Source organism: Megachile rotundata, chromosome 7 (genome assembly GCF_050947335.1).
Source record: "Megachile rotundata isolate GNS110a chromosome 7, iyMegRotu1, whole genome shotgun sequence".
In the NCBI taxonomy this organism is placed as follows: Eukaryota; Metazoa; Arthropoda; class Insecta; order Hymenoptera; family Megachilidae; genus Megachile; species Megachile rotundata.
Window position 1 is genome coordinate 4,214,336 of NC_134989.1, and position 20,545 is coordinate 4,234,880.

The 20,545-nt window shown below is 32.3% G+C and overlaps 1 protein-coding gene across 1 annotated transcript in view; it reads left to right on the forward strand.

Annotated features, from left to right (window-relative positions):
• The window catches only part of LOC100878748 (uncharacterized), a 911,930-nt gene that overhangs the window by 496,112 nt on the left and 395,273 nt on the right, over positions 1-20,545 (forward strand). The gene's annotated exons all lie outside the window — the stretch shown is intronic.

Consider the following 20,545-nt stretch of genomic DNA (forward strand, 5'->3'; position numbering starts at 1 on the left):
ATCAATGACTTAATTTTGTAGCGTTTCAAATACATGACGTTCAGGTGACCTTCAAATAAGAATTGAAGGTCAAATTGTTGCCATCTTGTGCACCTTGAGATCCTATAACTATTGTCTAAAGTCTAAAACATTTATCTATATTTACAGCCGAGATATGAGGGTGAAGTCGAATTTTAGAGAGACCTTACATTATTTGAATATGTATGTAGAATAGGTTTGAAGAACTAGCTAATAAAATTTAAGACACACGTCATATCCAATAATGATATAATCATTGTTATGATAATCATACTTATATTAATGATGGTTATAATGGTTATAATAATGATGGTAAGTAGAAATTACACACTGAATTTCTTGCGTCTTCTGTTCATTGATACGCGTTTTCACTGTTCCTCAGGCATTTCTCTACATGCGGTCACACGCTCTCGCTTGCACTCCCACATATGTACGTCTACACGTACTCGTATTCTCCCATGTACACAAGGATGGTTTAAATTTGATACAGAAATTAAATTAGCGAATGTTTTAAAAAATTGAAATATTCTTTATTCACGATCAGAACAACAATATTCTTCCTTCTTAAATAAAATATCAACGACCGAGCGTAGTTTCAACGTTTATGAATTATAAATGTTTGAAAAGATCGTAGGCTTTCACTTAGGCCTTCTGGCTTGCTGTATATAATAATGTAAAGAGTGAATTGTTTGTCTGTATGCGAAAGAGAATGAATGTAATACTTAAACGATACAGCGTGTAGTATTATTGGATTCGTGTGAAAATCATTGAAAAGTTGATGAACGAAACAAGTTGTAAAATAGTTGTCAATGTTTTTCAAGATAGTTCAACAGTCAGAAAATTGCATCGAGGAGAAACGGTTGATTGTAAAACAAAGTTATTCAAATAAAATTTCTATAATAATGATGTCATATAATATATCACATAAATTATTTGAATAATTCCCAAAATGATTTACTAGAAATCCGATAACCGCTCTTAAAATGTTATGTTAACGTGTAATGGGCATCATGATGTACTGTGAGCAGAGTACTCAAGCTTCCCTTCATAAATCTTGATTCACCTTTCAGAAAAGAGCTATAAGACGGGGAACAAAATTATCCTCATGCAAAGATTCTTTTTTCCAACTCTTTTTGTTCGCAAAAAAGGAACAGATTCTCTTTCGTGTCTTCGGGTTACAAGTTGATCCGGCTAAAAGAAAAGTGGTTAGCATCAAGGCAGCTGTACAAATGGGCTTAAAGCTAGATAAATAATGCAGAGAAACCAAGACAGAAGAAACGAAGTTTTGTAAGGAATTAAGTTCTCACAGAACAGCACTGTACAGTTTGAAAAACAAGATGAGCACAAACAATCGTTATTGTAATTCTTTACTTGAAACTTCGCATCAATTGTTACAAGTGTTCGATAAAGGGTATAACTGAATTTAATGTTCAATTTGTATTAAGGGGTAACACCACTCTAGGATTTTCAGAAAGCCGATTTTTTTTTCTTTGCTAAAACAATACTTTAGGGTCTTAAGAACAGAATGCCGTTTGATTTATAGTGGAAAACAAATTTTAAATGGTTCAATTATCAATTTTGCCGCAGCGCCTCAGAGCGCGCACTGAGTACTCGCCCGGTATGTTGCAATTCATCGCTTTCGTATTATTGTTATCATTTAAAATAATAAGTTTACTTGTTTCCTACAAAACAAACAGAAGTATCCAGAAAGCTAGAGAAGGTGACAAACACCGATCTGGATAGCCAAATGTATAGTACATTGCAGATTAGCGGTGAACAAAGAATTTAAGCATCAAGATGTTCATAAAACTTCAAACGCGTTTTTCTCGAAACCAGTTTCTTTATATTGGGAGGATGGATTTCTCGGTGACTATTGCATGGATTGAATTGCAATTTTTACAGTAGCTTCACAACAATATTGTCTTTGGAAGTACGTAGCCGTTTTTTGGTTGAATGCAAACTTTTTTTTTATAAACAATTCTATGCTCATTTTTCATGCAAAAGTCGATTCATTTCTTAAAAAACGCATAACTGCCACAAAAATTGATTAATCAAAAAACCTCTATGTACTTCCAAAGCCAATAGTATATAGATTATAAATTCTTTCGATTTTTTATCCCACGACTCATACATAATGAGAAATCCGTCCTCCCGTAGGAGTGTTTTTACAAAAACTGTTTCCGCCGATCGGCTCTGTCGCCTCCATTTTGTACGAAAATGACAAAAAAAAATTATTTTACGTAGTTCAATATGTGTTATATAAACCCTCTAAAAGAAACTCTTTTCCGTTTATCGTTCTTCCAAAAAAAATTGTCAAAGTTAGGCCTTTTTTTCGGGCTCTAGAATGGTGTTACCCCTTAATGTGATGTGAATTCATTTAGGAGTTTATTAAATACAATGAAAGAAGCAAATTCGAAGTAGAAGTAACTCTTTTACGCAAAATAATTGGTTCCTCATTTTTTTGGCTATGACGTATCTTACAAATAAATCTGATAAAATTTGGGAACATCAGTTATGCTAATATGTTATTAATACAGTAATATAGAAGTAATGTTTCTACATCTTTAATATAAGGTTGCATTTGTTTTTTACTGTTTTGCGGTTTTTCATTTCTGACTACAGTTTGCAATCAGGAAACTTGGCAACATTCTGTAACATTCACCACAGAGTCGTCAATATTTCAGAATTTTTCCCGAATTCAGAAACGTCATTGAATAGAAAGAATAGAGCAAAAACTGAAATTTCAATTTTCCCTGCTACTACGTATTCGGTTGAGATATTTTTTGCTTGTGAGATTTTCTGTATATGCTATTGAATGACATACTGCAAGCTTCATTTTGCTTGAGAGCACATTTGACCACCTTATTTGGTAAATATACAAAGTTTCTAAATTTTTAATTTTCACAATTTACAAAATTTTCGAACATTCAAATATTTTACGTTACAAATTTTCCAAGTTACCAATTTTATGAGTTGGAAAATTTTCAAATTTTAAAAATACCAGATTTCCATTTTCGTAGATTTTCTTACTTCGGAAGATCTAAATGTTCAACTTCTTAAATTTCCAAAATTCCCATTTATCAAATCCCTCACTGTCTCAACATTTCAAATCCCCGCACTCAGTCGAAATTGTCCAAATTTCGGAAGTTCTAAATGTTCAATTTCCTTTTCCAAAGCTTCCAATTACTCCTCCATTGTCTCAAGATTTCAAATCTTCATTTCGTAAATCACTACGTTCTCATACTTGCTTTGAAATTATGAAATTTCAAGAACCTAATACTCTATATCATTCATAGTCAACCTTTTTATTTCTTGGACTATACATATCGCAGGGAGAAAAATAAGGATCCCTAAGGTATATGATCAATTCACGGAAGATGTTCAAGTAACGATTCTATGGAGTAATTTCGCTGACGAAAGTAAGTGATTTGATCAAATCCCTGTTTTAGTGAAAGGACGAAATAAACAAGTCAGAATTCGCAGATAGGTTGTGCGCATTTTCATTATTATTTTCTATATTTCGAGTTTTATTAAGTATACCTACCTTAGAAAAATAAGATCAGACGTAGAAAGAAATCAAACTTCGACCGAATTTGTATGTGAAGAACAGTTTAATGAAACTATCAGAACGTTTTTGATCAAGTGGAGATATTTTAACATCTTCCATGGATTGATTATATACCTTAGGATGTGATCAAATCCCTATTTTCATCATTTTCCTGCGACATAATTATTTAAATAACGTAATAGCGACGTAATAAATATTTCACACAGGTCGCACAAGTATTAAAAAACTTAAGTAGGTGTTTTTTTATGAAAGAAAAGAAGTAATTTTAATATTTTTAATGTCACAACAAAGTCTATGTAGACCGCAGTTTGAGTACGGTCGCTATATACTGCCGCCTCCATAATTATTGCAAACCACAAATTCAGTAAAGTAACTACTAACTGATAAATTAATCCATTAAGTTAACAAAAAAGATTGAAACTTGGTATCAGATGTTTTTTGGATACCTTAACGAATGACGTATCGCAAGTTTCATTTGGCTCAATGGCACATTTGACCATATTATCCGGGTAAACCCTTTCCACGAAAGCTTCGTCCAGAATTGTTTTCCGTTAAAAGGACACGGGACGAAAATTGTTAAAATTAATTAAGAAAAGTAGATCCTTGCGTCGGTAAAGAAGCCAGCTACGGTAGTTTTATTAATTTTAATCCTCCTGAGAGGACAGACTTTAGTACCTTGAATCTACCGATCCGACGTTGCCTCCTGTCGTTTGCTCAAGGAAACGAAACTTTTCAACAGGACTCTGTGACAGTTAATCTAGATGTAATCAGTCCTCTGTAAAATCATGGACTCGATTTACTTTGATCCAACCAACTTTCTATGAGTTTCCATCCTCTGGCTTCGGTAATTGTTCTTTAACTTCCATCCTGAGAGATTTTACTACTTTAATGGGATGATATTTCGATCTGACGGATGTGCACCTGCCATGATCTGTTTGAAATTGTGGACGATTACGAAATCATAAAACTTTTACATGTATACTATATCTCACTGAACTTATGTGACGATCAGTAGTAGTTTTATTAACTAATTTTTATAAAACAGTTTGCACATATTTTTGTCAATCTTTCATAAAATATGCTGTAAAGAAATGTATAATTTGTAACATTAATGAGGAAAATTAGATCATTTTCTAGCGAATTTAATTGAAATTGTTTAAATGTTGATAAAACTTTAAGAAAGATTTATTCCTCCTGATCTTATGGAACTGAATTATTCAGAAATCAATTAACGGCATATGAAGAGGTATAAAATGTCTAAAATATTGTAAAAGATTGTAAAAATAATGATATTTTTAATAAAAATGCTGATTGCTCCTCTTCACAGGAGGTGATGTTAAATTATATATCTAATGAACATTGCAACAAACAACAAATTCCAAAAACACGTACCCTCTACTTTTGTCCATAGTTTTATTTAGTGCAAAAATTTAAACAAAAATTATAAATTTTCAAAATATTATTTAAACAAATAAAGTTTATTGAAATTTTTTTACGCACAAAAATTCCCTATTTAAAGACGAACAATTTACAAAAAAAAGAATCCAATTATCTTCTTTAATTCTGAAGATATTCCCAAAAATATGATTCCAACCCCCAACTTCGAGGGCTATTTTCACCCCTTCAATGTGAACATTTTCTTGAGAACTATCTTTCACATAAGTTTCATTAAAATCGGTGTGTCGCGGTTCGATATGTTTCCTTGTTAGTATATGAGCTGTAATTGTAGAAATTGTAAAAAGTGAATGTTTAAATACTTTTTATCCTTTTTGTACTTCTAAAAAATATTATGTAAAAATGAATCTTATCCAAAAGTTGCATATCGAAATTTTGCACGAACAAAGTTGTAAACATGAAAAATCGAGACAAGAAGATTGAGTAGAATCACAGATGCGGAAAGAAGTATGAAAATTCGCAGAAAAAATTGAAAGGAAACTACAAATACGTAGAATTTAATTTTTGTATTCAGAGAAGTCTATGAGAAGGTGCTGGATATGACAAGTCCGAGGACAATGTAATTAAAAAATTGAATATTACTTTAATTTGCGAGCACATAATTGTGGTAACAATAATAATGAAAGTATGTTCGCGAACCGTACCGTTAACTACGGTACATCCATTTCGATAAGCTGTATTCAGGAGCATCATAAACACAGAGCATCTTCCGCTCTGAAATGTAATATCATATTAATTAAAAGCTTAATAACATTACGGGAAATAGTAGCAATTAACAACGGAAATGCAGGATACAGTATATTACAATGTGTCTGTAAACGGAGGTAAAACAAACATTCGTGAAAATGCACAGATTTCGTAATAAGGCAATTTATAATGATGCATGTTTGAATTAAATTCGCATAAAAGTCATCTCGAATTTTTGTGGAATACATTGCTGCTACGATGCGAGAAATAACGAGGTACATTAATGTGAAATAACAAAAATGGGAAATATATCATCGATGTGATAATATATCACTGTGCTTATTGCTTAAAGTACAGTATTTGGTACAATAAAAGGATGGAAGTTAATTATGATTGAACTCGAAGTTCACGATGCGTGAATTCATGTGTGAATTTAACGGTAAAATGTATAAATATTTGCCCAAAAAGTATGAAGAAATATGCAGGAAATATGCAGAATATGTGGAATTTTGAAATTTCTTTGATGACATTGAAAATTACAAAATTTAGAAATGTAGAAAAAGTATTGATTTATTCATTCAATTACATCTTAAGACGAACGATTTTTCCCTACATAAAAATCAGCTCTATTGTCACTTATTAGATTTGTTTGAAGCTGAAGTTTCCAGTAGATACTTTTTAAATTTCTTTATTTTGATCGCATCGGAAAGTAATATATTCGGAGCTTTAATAACGCGAAGAATTTCTCGCGTTCGAGTAAACAGTCGAAGTTGGATTTTGGAGTTTACAATCGGAAAATCAGCACGGTTTAATAACGACTAGTCGTTGCTATCGGAATCGAAACGGGCGGGAATCGGGCACAAGTAATCCGCAGAAATTCTAGAAGAAAGTTTTAATTAACCGCCGTTCGATCCACTTTCGAGGGTACATCTGAATTTTCTGGCCCACGGACGTCGGTAAGATAACTTCGAGTTTCATAAATATAGACGGTATTGCTATCGTATTATTGGCTCGAGATTGAAATAAGAGAAATTTTCAACTAAACAGAAAACCGGTTACGTTGACAAATAGATACCAGTTAATTAACCTCGATGAAACCTGTTGAACTTCTTTAGCTCATACCTGACTCGTCCCTACTAGTGATCACTATGTTACAAATGATGTATAATATTATTATAGAGGGTGTCCAATTTAAGTTGACATTGTAAAAAATCTTAAAGACGTGTGATTTAAGAAAAATAAACTGATACTTGTCCTTTAGTATTTCGAGTGGGATGTCAAATGGCGTTACTAATTCTATAATGGATGGCACGATTTTCGAGATTATTTTAAGGTCATCTTGTCTTTTTGATCATAAACCCATATTTTTGTAAAAACTGTTATTTACTGTATTAATTACTCCTATAATATAAAATAAAAAATTGATAATCCATTATATTGCTAAATTGAAAGTAAGGTATACATTGCGAAAGAATTAATAAAATTGTTTCTGTAGTATATTGAATTAATATCATGGACTTAAAACGGGAATGCACAAACGTAATATGTTGGTAATGAATGGAATTAACAAAGAATTTAATATAAATCTACATGGATTTTGAAACGCGCGAAATAAAGTACATACTGGAAGAAGATACAGCTATTCATTACGTAGAAAACAATAATGAATTTATCAAAAACCATCAATCTATTTATGCCAGAATTAAATTAAAACTGACGAAATGCGTTTTTAATAAAATCAGAATAAAATTGAATTATACGGTTTTAATGAAATTACTGACTTTGTGTACCAATTTCACGCTGCAGGATAATAAAAGTTGTTCTTCGAATTCGTCACTTGGCTGTTTGGTTAATTAAAAAATTTTTAATTTCCGAATTTAAGAATTCTAAAATCTCTACGTTTATGAATTTCTAAATATTCTAATTTTTTACAATTTAAACTTTCTTTAATTTGTAAATTTTTTAATTTTCAAATTGCTACATTTTTCAAATTCCTATGTATTTTATTCTCAAAATTCCAAATTTACTGACTGATAAGCTTCTTTATTTCGAGATTTTCTAGTTCCCAAACGGTATCCTTATGTCTCTAGATTACTGATTATTCAAATTCCCAAATTTTTCCATTTGCAGATCTGTAGATTCTAAAATGCCTAGGACTCTAAATTTTTAGATCCTTAAATGCATCGATTATTATATTTCCAGATTTTCCAGTTCCTAGATCCCTAAATTTCACTACATAATTCCTAGATTCCAATATCCTTAGACTTCCAAATTCCCAGATCTTCATATTTCTAGACCCTAAACTTCCACGATTTTCAAATTCCTAGGATCTCAAATTTCTGGATCCAGAAATCCCTATATTCCCATATCCCAAGATTTCCAAATTTCTAAGTCCCCATATTTCTACATCCCCAAATTCCTGTTATGCATTTTAAGATTTTAAGATCTCCAAATCTTAGATCAATAAATCCCTATGTCCGTAAATTTCTAAATTTCCAAATTTCTAAAATTCCAAATTCCAAATGTACCATTGATTTCCTGGATACCCAAATTTCTTAGTTCTTAAATCCCTAGACCCGCAAGTCCCTATGTCTTCAAATTCCAAGCCCCTCTAGTCCCCAAATCTCTAAACTCTTCTTATTAAATTTTTAAACCATCAAATCCCTAAATTTTGAAATTATGATGTCCCCAATTCCTCCATATTGTCAAATCTCCAAAAGTCCCCAAAAATCGAGTGGCATGTTTCACCTTTATTATCATATTTTTCTACGTTAGTTAGCTTTTCTCTCGACTGTACATCGATTTAAATTATACAGCTTACTATATCAAGCTCGTATCCAGGCATCTTATTTCCCCGTACGAAATAAAAACAAGGAATAAAAAGCAGTATCGAGCGAGATGAGATACGATTACACAAGGAACGCTATAAAATCACCATGAACCTATTGCAATTTCCCGTATAACGCAACATCCCTGCTACAACAGATAAGATGCCTCTATCTCGAGAAAGATGCAAGGGTGTCTACCACCCCTCGCACACCATCCCTCATCCTACGTTCGTCGCTATACTTAAGTGCTTGAAAAGCACAAACCTCATATCGTAGGTCGGCAAATATTCATAAGTTAAATATCGTCTGCTCCGTAGGAGGCTTGGGATGAGGATTCGCGATATAACACCAGCACGGTATTACGTTTCACGTGAAAATCCTCCCCCTTGCGATTTGTGTCAGAACTCATCTTTCCCTACAACTTTCCTATCTACTCTCCTATTTACCTGTGCTTTTCCACCTTCTTTACAACGTTTTCTAAACGTTCCTTTTCGTTGATACGTGTCGTCTTCGTTTAGTTTAACCATTAGCGTTTTTGTTGAGGATTCGTTGCTCGAATCCATTTACACTCGTTTATTTGATGTTTTGTTAATATCATTTTATATGAAAATCACTTATAATTGGAAAGTATTGATAGTCATTTGATCGTTTGGACATTTAGAAATTTAAATTTAAATAATATTTTATTTCGATATCTTTTTAATATCTTATTAGATATCTGTAATTAATTTAGATATTTTATAAATTGCAAATTTTTTACTTTGGTAATTTGTCATTTAGAATTACAAAGATAATTTAATCGTTTTTTGACAAAAAAGTTTAAAAATTTAGAAAGTTAGATATTTATAAATTTATGAATACAAAAATATCAAATTTTAAATTTGGTAATTTAAAAATCTATTAATTTAATTTTTTAAGTATTAGACATTTAGTAATTCGAAAGCTTGAAATTTTAAAGCTTTAGAAATTTAAAAATTTAACAATTTAATTTAAATATTTAGAAATAAAATATATTAAATTTTCATGTTAACAAATTTATAACTTTGCAAATTTAAAACTTCAGAACATAGAAACTTCTCATTTGCAATTTTCAAATTTGAAGAGTAAATACTTTGTAACTTCTTAAATTAAAAAATTGATATATTTGCAGATTTGGAAAGATCTTGAACTTTCACCAACAAACTTTCCACCGCGAATATCAACTCCGAACGCTTTCTTATCGGAAAAATTGCATGTGCGATTGGAACACTCCACGAAAAATGAAAATCACAAAACAAGAAATAGAATTTTTTCGGTTTCTTACAAAATCCAATCATCCTGTATCGAATTCTGTCAATTTAATCCAGAATACCAAGAACACTTACTGGTTCGTTGATTCTTTCAATTCACACCGTGGACATTTTTCGAATGGCATCGAGATGACGAGGAGAAGGCAAAAGCACCTTTTTTTTACGTCCCTGAAAAATTCTTTGCAATTCTGCATTGGTTCACGTCGCTCGCACGAATATGTCTTCTCCGAAACAACGTCAGCATTTTGTCGAACGTCTCTTCGTAAGGATTTTCCCGCTCTTGACAATTTCATTGAATTGCAAGGGAGCAAAATAGCACTCTCCGAGCTGCTGCAATTACGGAGATAAATGGCCATCTTGTAATCAACGTCGAAATATATCCCTTATCCACAGACATTTCGGTGGAAACCAGTTTTCTTTAATGTTTTTTGTCTTCGCTCGCATACTTTGAAACCTGAAAAAAATTAGATGTTGACAACTGATCTTTCAATATAGGCTGATCAATGATAAAGGTTCGGATATAATTTTAATTTAAAATTAGAATAGGAAATTTGGTAAACAAATGATACAATATAAATTAATATACATATACATTAGCACTTTATTTAGATAAAGTCACTGAAGTAACTGATATAATCTGACATGAAAAAGTTCTAAACAGGTCAAATGACAGATTTGGTAGTTTTAGTGTTAAATATTACTAACAATAAAAAATAAATAAAAGAAAATATTAATTATTAATTTATTAACTTTTGTCTTATATTTTTTTTAATTTAATGCTAACCGTATTTGCGTATAACGCACACGTACTTTAAAAATAAAGTAGAAAAATGAACAAACAATAAAACATAATTAAATGTACAGATTAATTTTTTATGTGCATAAAAATTAGTTTTTAACAGCATTTTCTTAAAAATGCATTTTTAACAAAACTTTTTGTTTTAAATATGAAATATGTGAACCGATTATTTGATCAGTTTGATACGTTTAGTACAATAAAAAATTGAATACATATGTCAAATCAAAGAATTTTTAAGTGTTTCCTAATTTCTTCAACCAGATGATTAATAACCGTCACTTAAAGTAAGAAAAAAATTGTTCAAACAGTTTTAAATTCATGAAACAGTAAAGAAACGAAAACATAACCTAAATCGTGATGCGCATAAAGACTCAAATTATTTATAACCTTTAATTATTCATATATTTAATCATTACAATTTATTTACATAATAATATGAACAATATAAAAATCTTTGAACAGTAATTTTTAATGAAATATAATTTTATTTATTTGTACCAAAATTTTTCCGTACATGTTTTAATTACCCTTTTGTTTATTATTAGCAGTAATAAATTTGTTACTCATGTGGAACCCTGTAAGGTAATAATAATCGATAAACTCATGTTGTATAAATTTTAAATTTTTCATATGTTGTAATGAATGCCAAATAAATTAGAGTGGAGAAAAGCAAATATTATCGTCCATCTTCTGATTCAGTTTTATTGATTTTAAATTGCAATACCATCGACCATTGCAATATGGTATACTTGTGTAAATAAAATCTCCGTGTTCCGTGTTATTGGAAAGAAATATCATATCTTTTGGAAAAATGCCAGTTACGAACCATGATGTAGCTTCGGGATAATGGTTCAATACGTTGAGAAACATATTGGTTACCTTGTACTACAGCGGAGTAACAATACACTTTCACATTTCTTTTGCATAGATTGAAAGCACAAACACTATGGCTTTCGTAATTTAATTTAATACACTAAAAGTGGATTAAACTCTTAGTAAATAATGAAAAATCGTTTCAATATCAATTTCGAAATTGGGGCTTTGAGAAACTTTATAATTTTGAATTTCGGTACCTCGAAATAATATGTCCACCTAAATTTTGCTTATTTCTTATAACAGAAGAAACTGCAGAGGAAGACTTTTATTTAAATGAACCAATATTAGGTATAGCGGTTAAGAAATTTTTCTCCACGTTATTTTTCCTAGGATTTTAAGGTTATTATTGTTTTCTTTTAAATAGGACAATATTGTATTCTCATTACCATGCTATGATAGCTGAGTTTAAGACGAATCTAACAACCTATAGTACTATAACCTTCACGTGACCTTAAAGAATAAAATATACTTAAAAAATAGATAACTTCTGGGCAGAGTAAAATAATTGGTAGAAAGATTAACGGAGAAAATTCCATTGTAGAAAATACGCAAAATAATAGCTTGCACATTCATCAGATCTTATAGTTTTAGATTTCTTTAAATAAACATGAAATATTACAAAATATATATAATAAATAAATATATAAATATATACAAATATAATAAGTAACAAACATAACATAAACAAATATAATAAAAAGTATCAAACATTACGATATACATATAAAATATACCAGTCAAAAGAATTAAGGGAACAGAAAAATTCCTTAAATTTTTAGGTCATATTCAAATTGCTCTGCCTCCGTTGAAATTCATCACAGAAGACATCCAGAATAGTCATTTTGAAGCTTCAGGTCCCTAGTTTTTGTCTCTATATTTACCGATACTATTGCTGAATTTTTAGCACGCTTGCAAGATGTAATTGACAACCGTGGTGGCAATACTCGATATTAAAACTTACAAGTCCTCGAATTTTTATTAAAAGAACAAAATTACACTCACCCGCGCACACATAGCTGCACGCGCACATACCTGCGCGCGCCCATGCTCACATACCTGCATACACGACACACATACACACGAACTCACACACACAACAGGAAGCGTATATCCGACCTTATCAAACCAAAGTATTCTTTAAAAAGTCATTAATAGTACCAGCAAATATAGAGACACAAACTTTTTTACCCAACAAACGGATTAGTCGCGGATCGGAACAGTAATGACGTTTCCTTAACTCCTTTCGTACAAATTTCAAAGTTTGAACCATCAGGTCATAGGGAACAAAGAATCGGAGGCATTTGAAACTTCGCATACTTTTTGTGGACACTATGAGCTTAAAAAAAAACGTAGGCATAGTCATTGCGATACCTATTTACAAAGATACCGTAACTTTTGTAAGTGGAAAAAACACCATTTTTTGACGTTTCTTTATATCAATATTACATATAAAAAGAAAACATTTAATCAAAAACTGATATACCCATCTTAAAAGGTACATTCTTCGCTTTCTGGAACCGTCCTTACAATTTTTGTTCGATGGTGGGTTCATGAGATAATGACTATCAAAGGAAAAAGCGTCATTTCGGCTTTGGTAGCTCATAACTTTGCGACCGATCATCGAAACGAACTTCATGGACGTGCAAATTATAGGGAAAGGAGCAGGGAATAGCAGACTGGAAGTAGCATTAATCAAAAAAATGTTCCTATGTCTATACAAACCTTAAAAGAAAGAAAAAGTTCTAAAATTTTTTCATCGCGATTTTTTGTATGTTTCATTAGTGATAAAAGGCGCAAAAAATTTTTGAGATAAAGGGTCAAAAACTAGTGACCTGAAGCTTCAAAATGACTATTCTGGATGTCTCCTGTGATGAATTTCAACGGAGGCAGGACAATTTGAATATGACCTAAAAATTTAAGGAATTTTTCTGTTCCCTTAATTCTTTTGACTGGTGTATTTTCTCACGTTTCATATCTCTGCAAAATTACACTCTTTCATTACTACATGTAATTTACATAATATTCTTCATTAACTATAAACGAAATTCCAAATTTTATCACAAGCACTTATGATACTTTGCCACAATAAGTAAAGCAATAAAGTTACACATTTATATCTCTTTACACGGCAACATAATATCCGTAAGCACAATGATGCATTTTCATTCAAGTATTTTCGTAGCGTAAGCATGAAACGTACAAGGAGAATATTGTCAATTTCCCAAATGCCTGGAAGAAAATAGCGAAACATGAGGTGAGGATAACAACGGCGCAGCTACGGTGTTTTCAGAAGCACAGGGACTCGTTCTATCTAAAATGAAATTACGTTTCTGATCGAACTGTGCATCGAACACGGTCTAAATTTCTATCAGAGCAACGTCCTCCCAGAAAATTGTTATTCTACCAGGAACTGGACACTGAAGAGTAAGAATGTTCGAATTGTTTTCACGCAATTCGAGTTTCCAAAATTACAGTTGACAGAACGTTACGGGGAATGAGATCTAGGAATTTGGAAATTCGGTAATTTTGGAATGTTTCGATTTTGGGTGTACTGAGATGCACTTAGAAATTCATGAAAAATATGATAAACTAACCAATGACAACAAAACTGTAATCACAGCGTGGATTCCTTCCTACATGGATATTTACGGAAACACCATGGCCGACCATCAGGCAAAAATTGCAGCGATTACAGTTACAGAAAACCAGCCGATATTAAACACCTCTGCGGACATCAATAATCATATCGCTAAAAACAGTCATGGGACTCTACATGGAGAAAATACAAAGCCAGCTCAACCCATCAACAACTCGATAAATTCTATGATTTAAAAACTAACCCTAAACACAATAGAAGAAATCAAGTGGTATGTAGTAACCCGAATTAGGACCGAACACACCAAATTGACTCACTCATACATACTCGAAAACGGTTCCCCCAGAAGGTGCGATATATGCAACACAACCATAACCATCAGGTACATAATATTGGAATGCAGAAAATATAACCACGCCAGAAGAAGTTTAAACATCAAGAACAACCTCACTGAAGCAACCACATTAACAGCGTATCAAGATACATTACTAAAATTTTATAAAACTTTTGGAATCCTCACCCAACTATGAAAAAGTTATGTCAAAACATCCACTTCCGACCATAACCTTATCTCCGTAAAGTGGTCAACAGTCGCTAATAACCTGGGTAGTTGATGCGATTATAAACTACTATTTAGAAAAAAAAAATTTGGGTGTACAGAAATTAAAAAGATATAGATTTACAAGAAAGATGGATATGCAAGGATGCACAAGCTTAATGATATCCAAATTGAGTTATGGAAATTCAAAGGTGCAATTTGGAAATACAGAAATTTGGACATATAGGTATTCAAGGACATAAGAATTTGGAGATATATGAATTTAATACTACAGGGATTTAGAAATATAGAAATCTGAAAATAAAGAAATTTGGAAATGAAGAAACTTAGGGATATAGGAATTAAGAATTCTAGGATACCGAGGATCTACACAAAATTTGAAAAACAAGATAAGTAAATTTAAAAATTTAAATGATTTAGAAATTTAAAAAATTTTCAAATTTACATTTTTGCATTCATCCAAAGAATGCCATAAGCACAATTCGGAAATTTTTGCATTTGAAAATATAGAGATTTCGAAGGGATAGGAGTTGAGAACATGGGATTTGAGAATGTGAAAAATTGGAAACTTGTGGATTGGAAATTAGATATAATTAGCTATAATTAGATTGAAAACTAGCCAGAAATTAGACAATTCAAGAAATTGAAAAATTGAAGAATTATAGTATTATTTGCGTCGTGGAATATTCCATCGACTGGAATATTCCAGAATCGACCGTTAAAACAAAAGAATTTCGGACAACGACGTCGCTGCCCGGCGACGTGGAACAGTCGAAGAGTCGAAGGAGTTGTTCGCTTTTACAATCGTACGGTCGCGAGACAATTATGTTTCAAACCAATCAGTTATTTTACGTTCTCTACGCTCGAACCTGACCACCTACTACAGAATTAAGGAATTGAAGAATTGAAGAATTGAAGAATTGAAAAATTGGAAAATTGGAAAATTGAGTAATTGAGTAATTGAATAATTGCAAAATTTAATAACTGAAAAGTCGATAAATTCAACAATAGAAGGATTTTGCCATTGAAAACACTAATTCTTTAATTGCTTCAATTCCGCAGTGTTTTCAATTCTTTAATTCTTTAATTGCTTCAATTCCGCAAAGAATTTAGAAATGTATAAACTGAAAAACTGACTAACCGAATAATTGAAAAGTTGCAATATTGAAATAATGAAAAATAAATAATTGAATAATTGAAAAGTTGCAGTATTGAAATAATGAAAAATAAATAATTGAATAATTGAAAAATTGGAGAACTTGTGAAATGGAAAAATTGAAAAATCAAAAATGCAAATATTGGACATTTACCAACTTCAAAATTTGAGAATCTCAAAATGTAAATATTTGAAGGTATGGGTATTTTATTATTATTAAATATTAAAATAAAAATTTTCCTCAAATATCCACAAACATCTCCAATCTGCTCTACTCATACTACATAATTTTGTTATTTTAATATTGCCATAACATGGAAATGTCGATATACTTTTGACAGGTATTATACGTCATTCTCTGTGACTTGTAAACCTTCTCTCTTTCTATTTTGGTCGAGTGCTTGGAGCATGACCGCAAGCCTCGGTTACGAATTGTATGCCGGCAATTCCGCTCGACCAGGACTGATTTCGAGAAATAATTTCATCCCAGCAAGAGGATGAATAACTTCGTCCACTTTAGCAACAGTCGGGGCAAGTTTTCCTCCGGTTCATGACAGTTTGTAATATTCGCCCGCTATCCGCAGTTGCTGCTGGCTCGTTTCGCGGTTGCCGAGATTTTTCTAACGTGAATACGTTTGCTGCGGTTGAAGTGCAATTACGAGACCCGTTTCTTCAACTGTCGCCGGCTACACTCGCTATTTCGCCGCGTTTACTATGCTCATTGTGGCGTTGCTTGTGCAGTAGTTTGGCTATCGTGACCGTTCCTAAGTATGCTACCTCATTTTTTTCCACTTTCACTTTTCCTACTTTCCCTTTTACATCTCAAATCTTCTACTCTTTATTCTTTCCCTTCTTAAATTGCTTCAATTTCACATCAACCATGATATCTTTGTTTTTATATTTTTTTAAATATTGGAATCTGCAACCGTCACATGTTATACGATATATTTATAATTTCATCATTTAAATTTTAATTGTGATTATAGAATCTCGTTTCTCAAATTTTATTTATTATCTAACATTAGATATACACCCTTGATATTAACAATAAGTACCAGAATACTTACTACAGTTTCTGCTTTAAATTATTAATATCATTATTAATATCATCATATTTAATTATTAATATTAATAATTTAATTGCACTATTAAATTGTATGAAATTAAGCAATTATTTGTTTATACACCGAATTAATTTTTTATATTCAAGCTTCAGTTAAAAGTTTTGATGTATTTGTGTTGTGTAATAATAATTGATTTATAAAAATTCAAATCATAAAAGCATCTCCCACATGTGACGTATATAGCTGTTGAAATATGACAAATTTGGCTCATACTTTTACCACGATTGCATTTTGAGTTTGATTTCAATTACAACTCTCTCGGAAATGATCGTCATATCCAGAATATCTCTAACATTTGGATATTCTTTGTCTGTTCGCACAGTACAACAATATTTGTGTTGCTCTATCTTGTCGAAAAAATCATAGGTTAAAGCTATCTTTCCTTATACGAGTTTCAGCTATCTTTAACAATTTTGAAGATCATTTTGAAAATTATATATACGTGTTTTATCCTTCATTTATTTCTCCAGCTTGTTCTCACTTAAGAAGGAAATGTAAATTCCGCATTATATGCGTTACTTGAAAGATACTTAACAATCTGGCACTTTACGTCAATTTTCTTCAAATTCAAATTTCTGTAAATGAGCATTAGTGCTCACGAGATTTCTAATAGCTCAAATAGCTGCATTTGCACGTGCAAATATGGGGTAATTTAGAAAACCACTTTCCACTTGAATGAAGCTTGCTCTCTGCAACCATAAGTCCTCGGTGCGCAGGTATTACCTAATCCTAGCCTGATCTTGGCAAGTGAACTCGTTCCAGGGTCTCGAAACTTAGATCATTCTAGCAAGAGTTCGCGGAAAGTTTTGCAATACTTCGCGGATGCCCACTTTTTGTCTTCTCCGTGGCGCACCGTCTCGTGTAATTTCGAAAACTTGGATTGTCTGAGAACAATTCTGACGTCCATTTCTACGAAATGATGACGGGACTTCAGGATTCCGATCGGACCAGACTTTCCTTTTTTTGTTAACGTTTCATTAAAATTTCCGAATTTGCAAGTTTTCAACTTCGAACACTTCCATTTCCTTCATTTTTCATATTTACAGTTTTTGTAATTCATCCGATTTCCAGATCATCAAATTTCAAAATTTCAAAATATTCAATATTTCAAACTTTCGAACACATTATTTTTTATATATCCAAATTTCCAAACTCTAAAGTTTTTTAATTTTTTAGTCGTCAAATTTTTAAATTCACAAATTCATAAATTCACAAATTCTCAAATTCTCAAATCTCAAATTTCTAAGATTCTAAGTTATCAAATTTTCAAATTACAAAATGACCGAATTTCCAAATATCCAGCCTTTCAAATTACTAACTGCACTATTTTTAAAATCCTCAAATTTCTAGGTTTCTAAATGCTTCCAAATCTTTAAATTTCCAAATTCTAGTACTGTAATGTCTGCATACTTATAAATTTTCAAACTCACACATTGCAAAATTTCTGCATTCCTAAATTACTATATCTCTAAATTCCCAAATCCATTTATTAAAAATTTCTTATTCTTTTAAATTTTCAAATACCTTGAAATTTCTGTATCCCTTTTTTATACCACAAATATCTATATCCCAAAGTTCCCATATTCCCGAATTCCAATATCTTTAGATTTCTGTATCTCTAGGTTTCCAAATCCCCTTATTCTGAAGTCTTCACATTTCCTAATCTCCAAACTTCCATATCCCCAAATTCCTGAATCCCTAAATTCCTATCTTCGTAAATTCCCAAATTCTTAAACTCTTATATCCTAAACCCCCATATGCCAATACTCTCAAACTTTCGAACTCCGCAATTCCCAAACTTCCGTATAGTTTGAGAATCTTGTTTTCCCCTTTGCTTACTAAAGGAGATTATAACGCAGTGCTAAGCATATCTGCCACACGCTAAAGTACTGAAAGTGGTTATAATCGTACAAATATCCCTGATATCCCATCCAATTATTGAATATTTCTTAACATTTTACATTTTAATCAAGTAAACCGATATGAGCCAGCTCTTTTCTGTAACTTCCACGCTTTAGATATCGGATGAAAGTTTTAAAAGCATGAGAATATTCAAGTCGAACGTCGCGTCGGCAAAAAACAAAAGTAAGAGCAAAGTAACAAGAACGGAAAAAAAGAAGAATCAAGAGAAGAGCCAGGTCACTATCAGATCCTCGACGAGTAGCACGTAATCCTTCATTCCCTTTTTGCCTCATTTCCGCGCCCTCATCCGGGTTTTTGCAAGTCAGGAAGACCTTCGATCCGAAACTAAAAGTCGTGCTTACGAAGGGAAGCGTTTTCAATTAAAGCGGCACATTCATTAAGGGTAATTAGGCTACCCTCGCGAAGGGAAGACTCCATCCGCTCTTTCCATCCATTCGTCTCTATCACGATGCATCACGTGATAAGAGACTCAACGATGGAGTTCTAAGGAAAGCTCTTATCGCAAAAGAAGACCGCCTTCGAGGTCCTGTAGTCTTGAAAACGTAAGAGAGGGAAAGAGGGCCTTCCTCGTCTTCGGCGTTGAAAGCATCCTCTGGTACAGCAAGTGTTTTACCGTTCATGGACTTTCCTTCGACTCGCGAACGGTCGCAACGACGATCGAGACACTGTACTTGAAAAATGGCAAAATACACGCAGACAGACGATTGTGTAAGAGCCTCAAATAAGTCAATATTTAAGAAATTGCACGTTCTTACGAGCTTCACGATGTTAGCTTTTCAGTCTTTTTCGTTAGAGTCAATCTGCTGCGTCGTTTTCCGCCCTTTTTAACGAAAGAAGAACGTATCCTACTTTTTCTCGGGAAAGGATTCCGATGTTGCTGGTTCTACAGGGTTTGAACAATATTACCGATCAAGAGTGAGAGCGATCTGGCATTGCTCGACTCATCAGTCACGACCCACTCTGAGTCATATGGACTCAGAAACTTTTCCTTATTTATGATGGTCCTTAACTTAATGAAGTTTTTAGTGATTACTGTTGTGCTGCGCGTCAACTTAATGCATACGCAAGCTGGTTAGGTATTGTATCAGTGACCACTACTCCAATAATGTGACCAAACAACTGTTGTAGGAGGTATAAGTTAAACTTTATTTTTGTACTTAGAAAGAATCACACGGCGTGGTAACGGACTTTTTAGATGTTTACTCGTTAAGAGCTGGCGAGAGAATCTATCTTGTCTAACATGAGTATTTTCCATGAGAACTAAAAATGCGGAGTGGGATCGGCATGTATTTGGGGGTAGACGAGCGACTTGTCAAAATTAACCATTACATTGGTTGACAAAATATTCCAAGAAGGGGTAAGAACCGCCCTAACAAAATGTTGAGCTCAGATCAACTTTGACCTAAAGAATGTCGACTACACCGTTGCGTCGCTCGTCACCTAACGGTTGGACAATCATAAACATAAATTATGTTGGGCCTTAATAAAAATATAAAAACATGAAAATTTCGGAGATACAAATTGGCCCACAATAAACCGCTGCAACGGTAACGGTCATTTGCAAGAATATTCTAAGTAAAATAAAAATACGGTCTTAAAATACTAAGATTGAATCCCAACAATTACATTATAATTTTTCTCAAGAATATGATACATATATTTTAAGT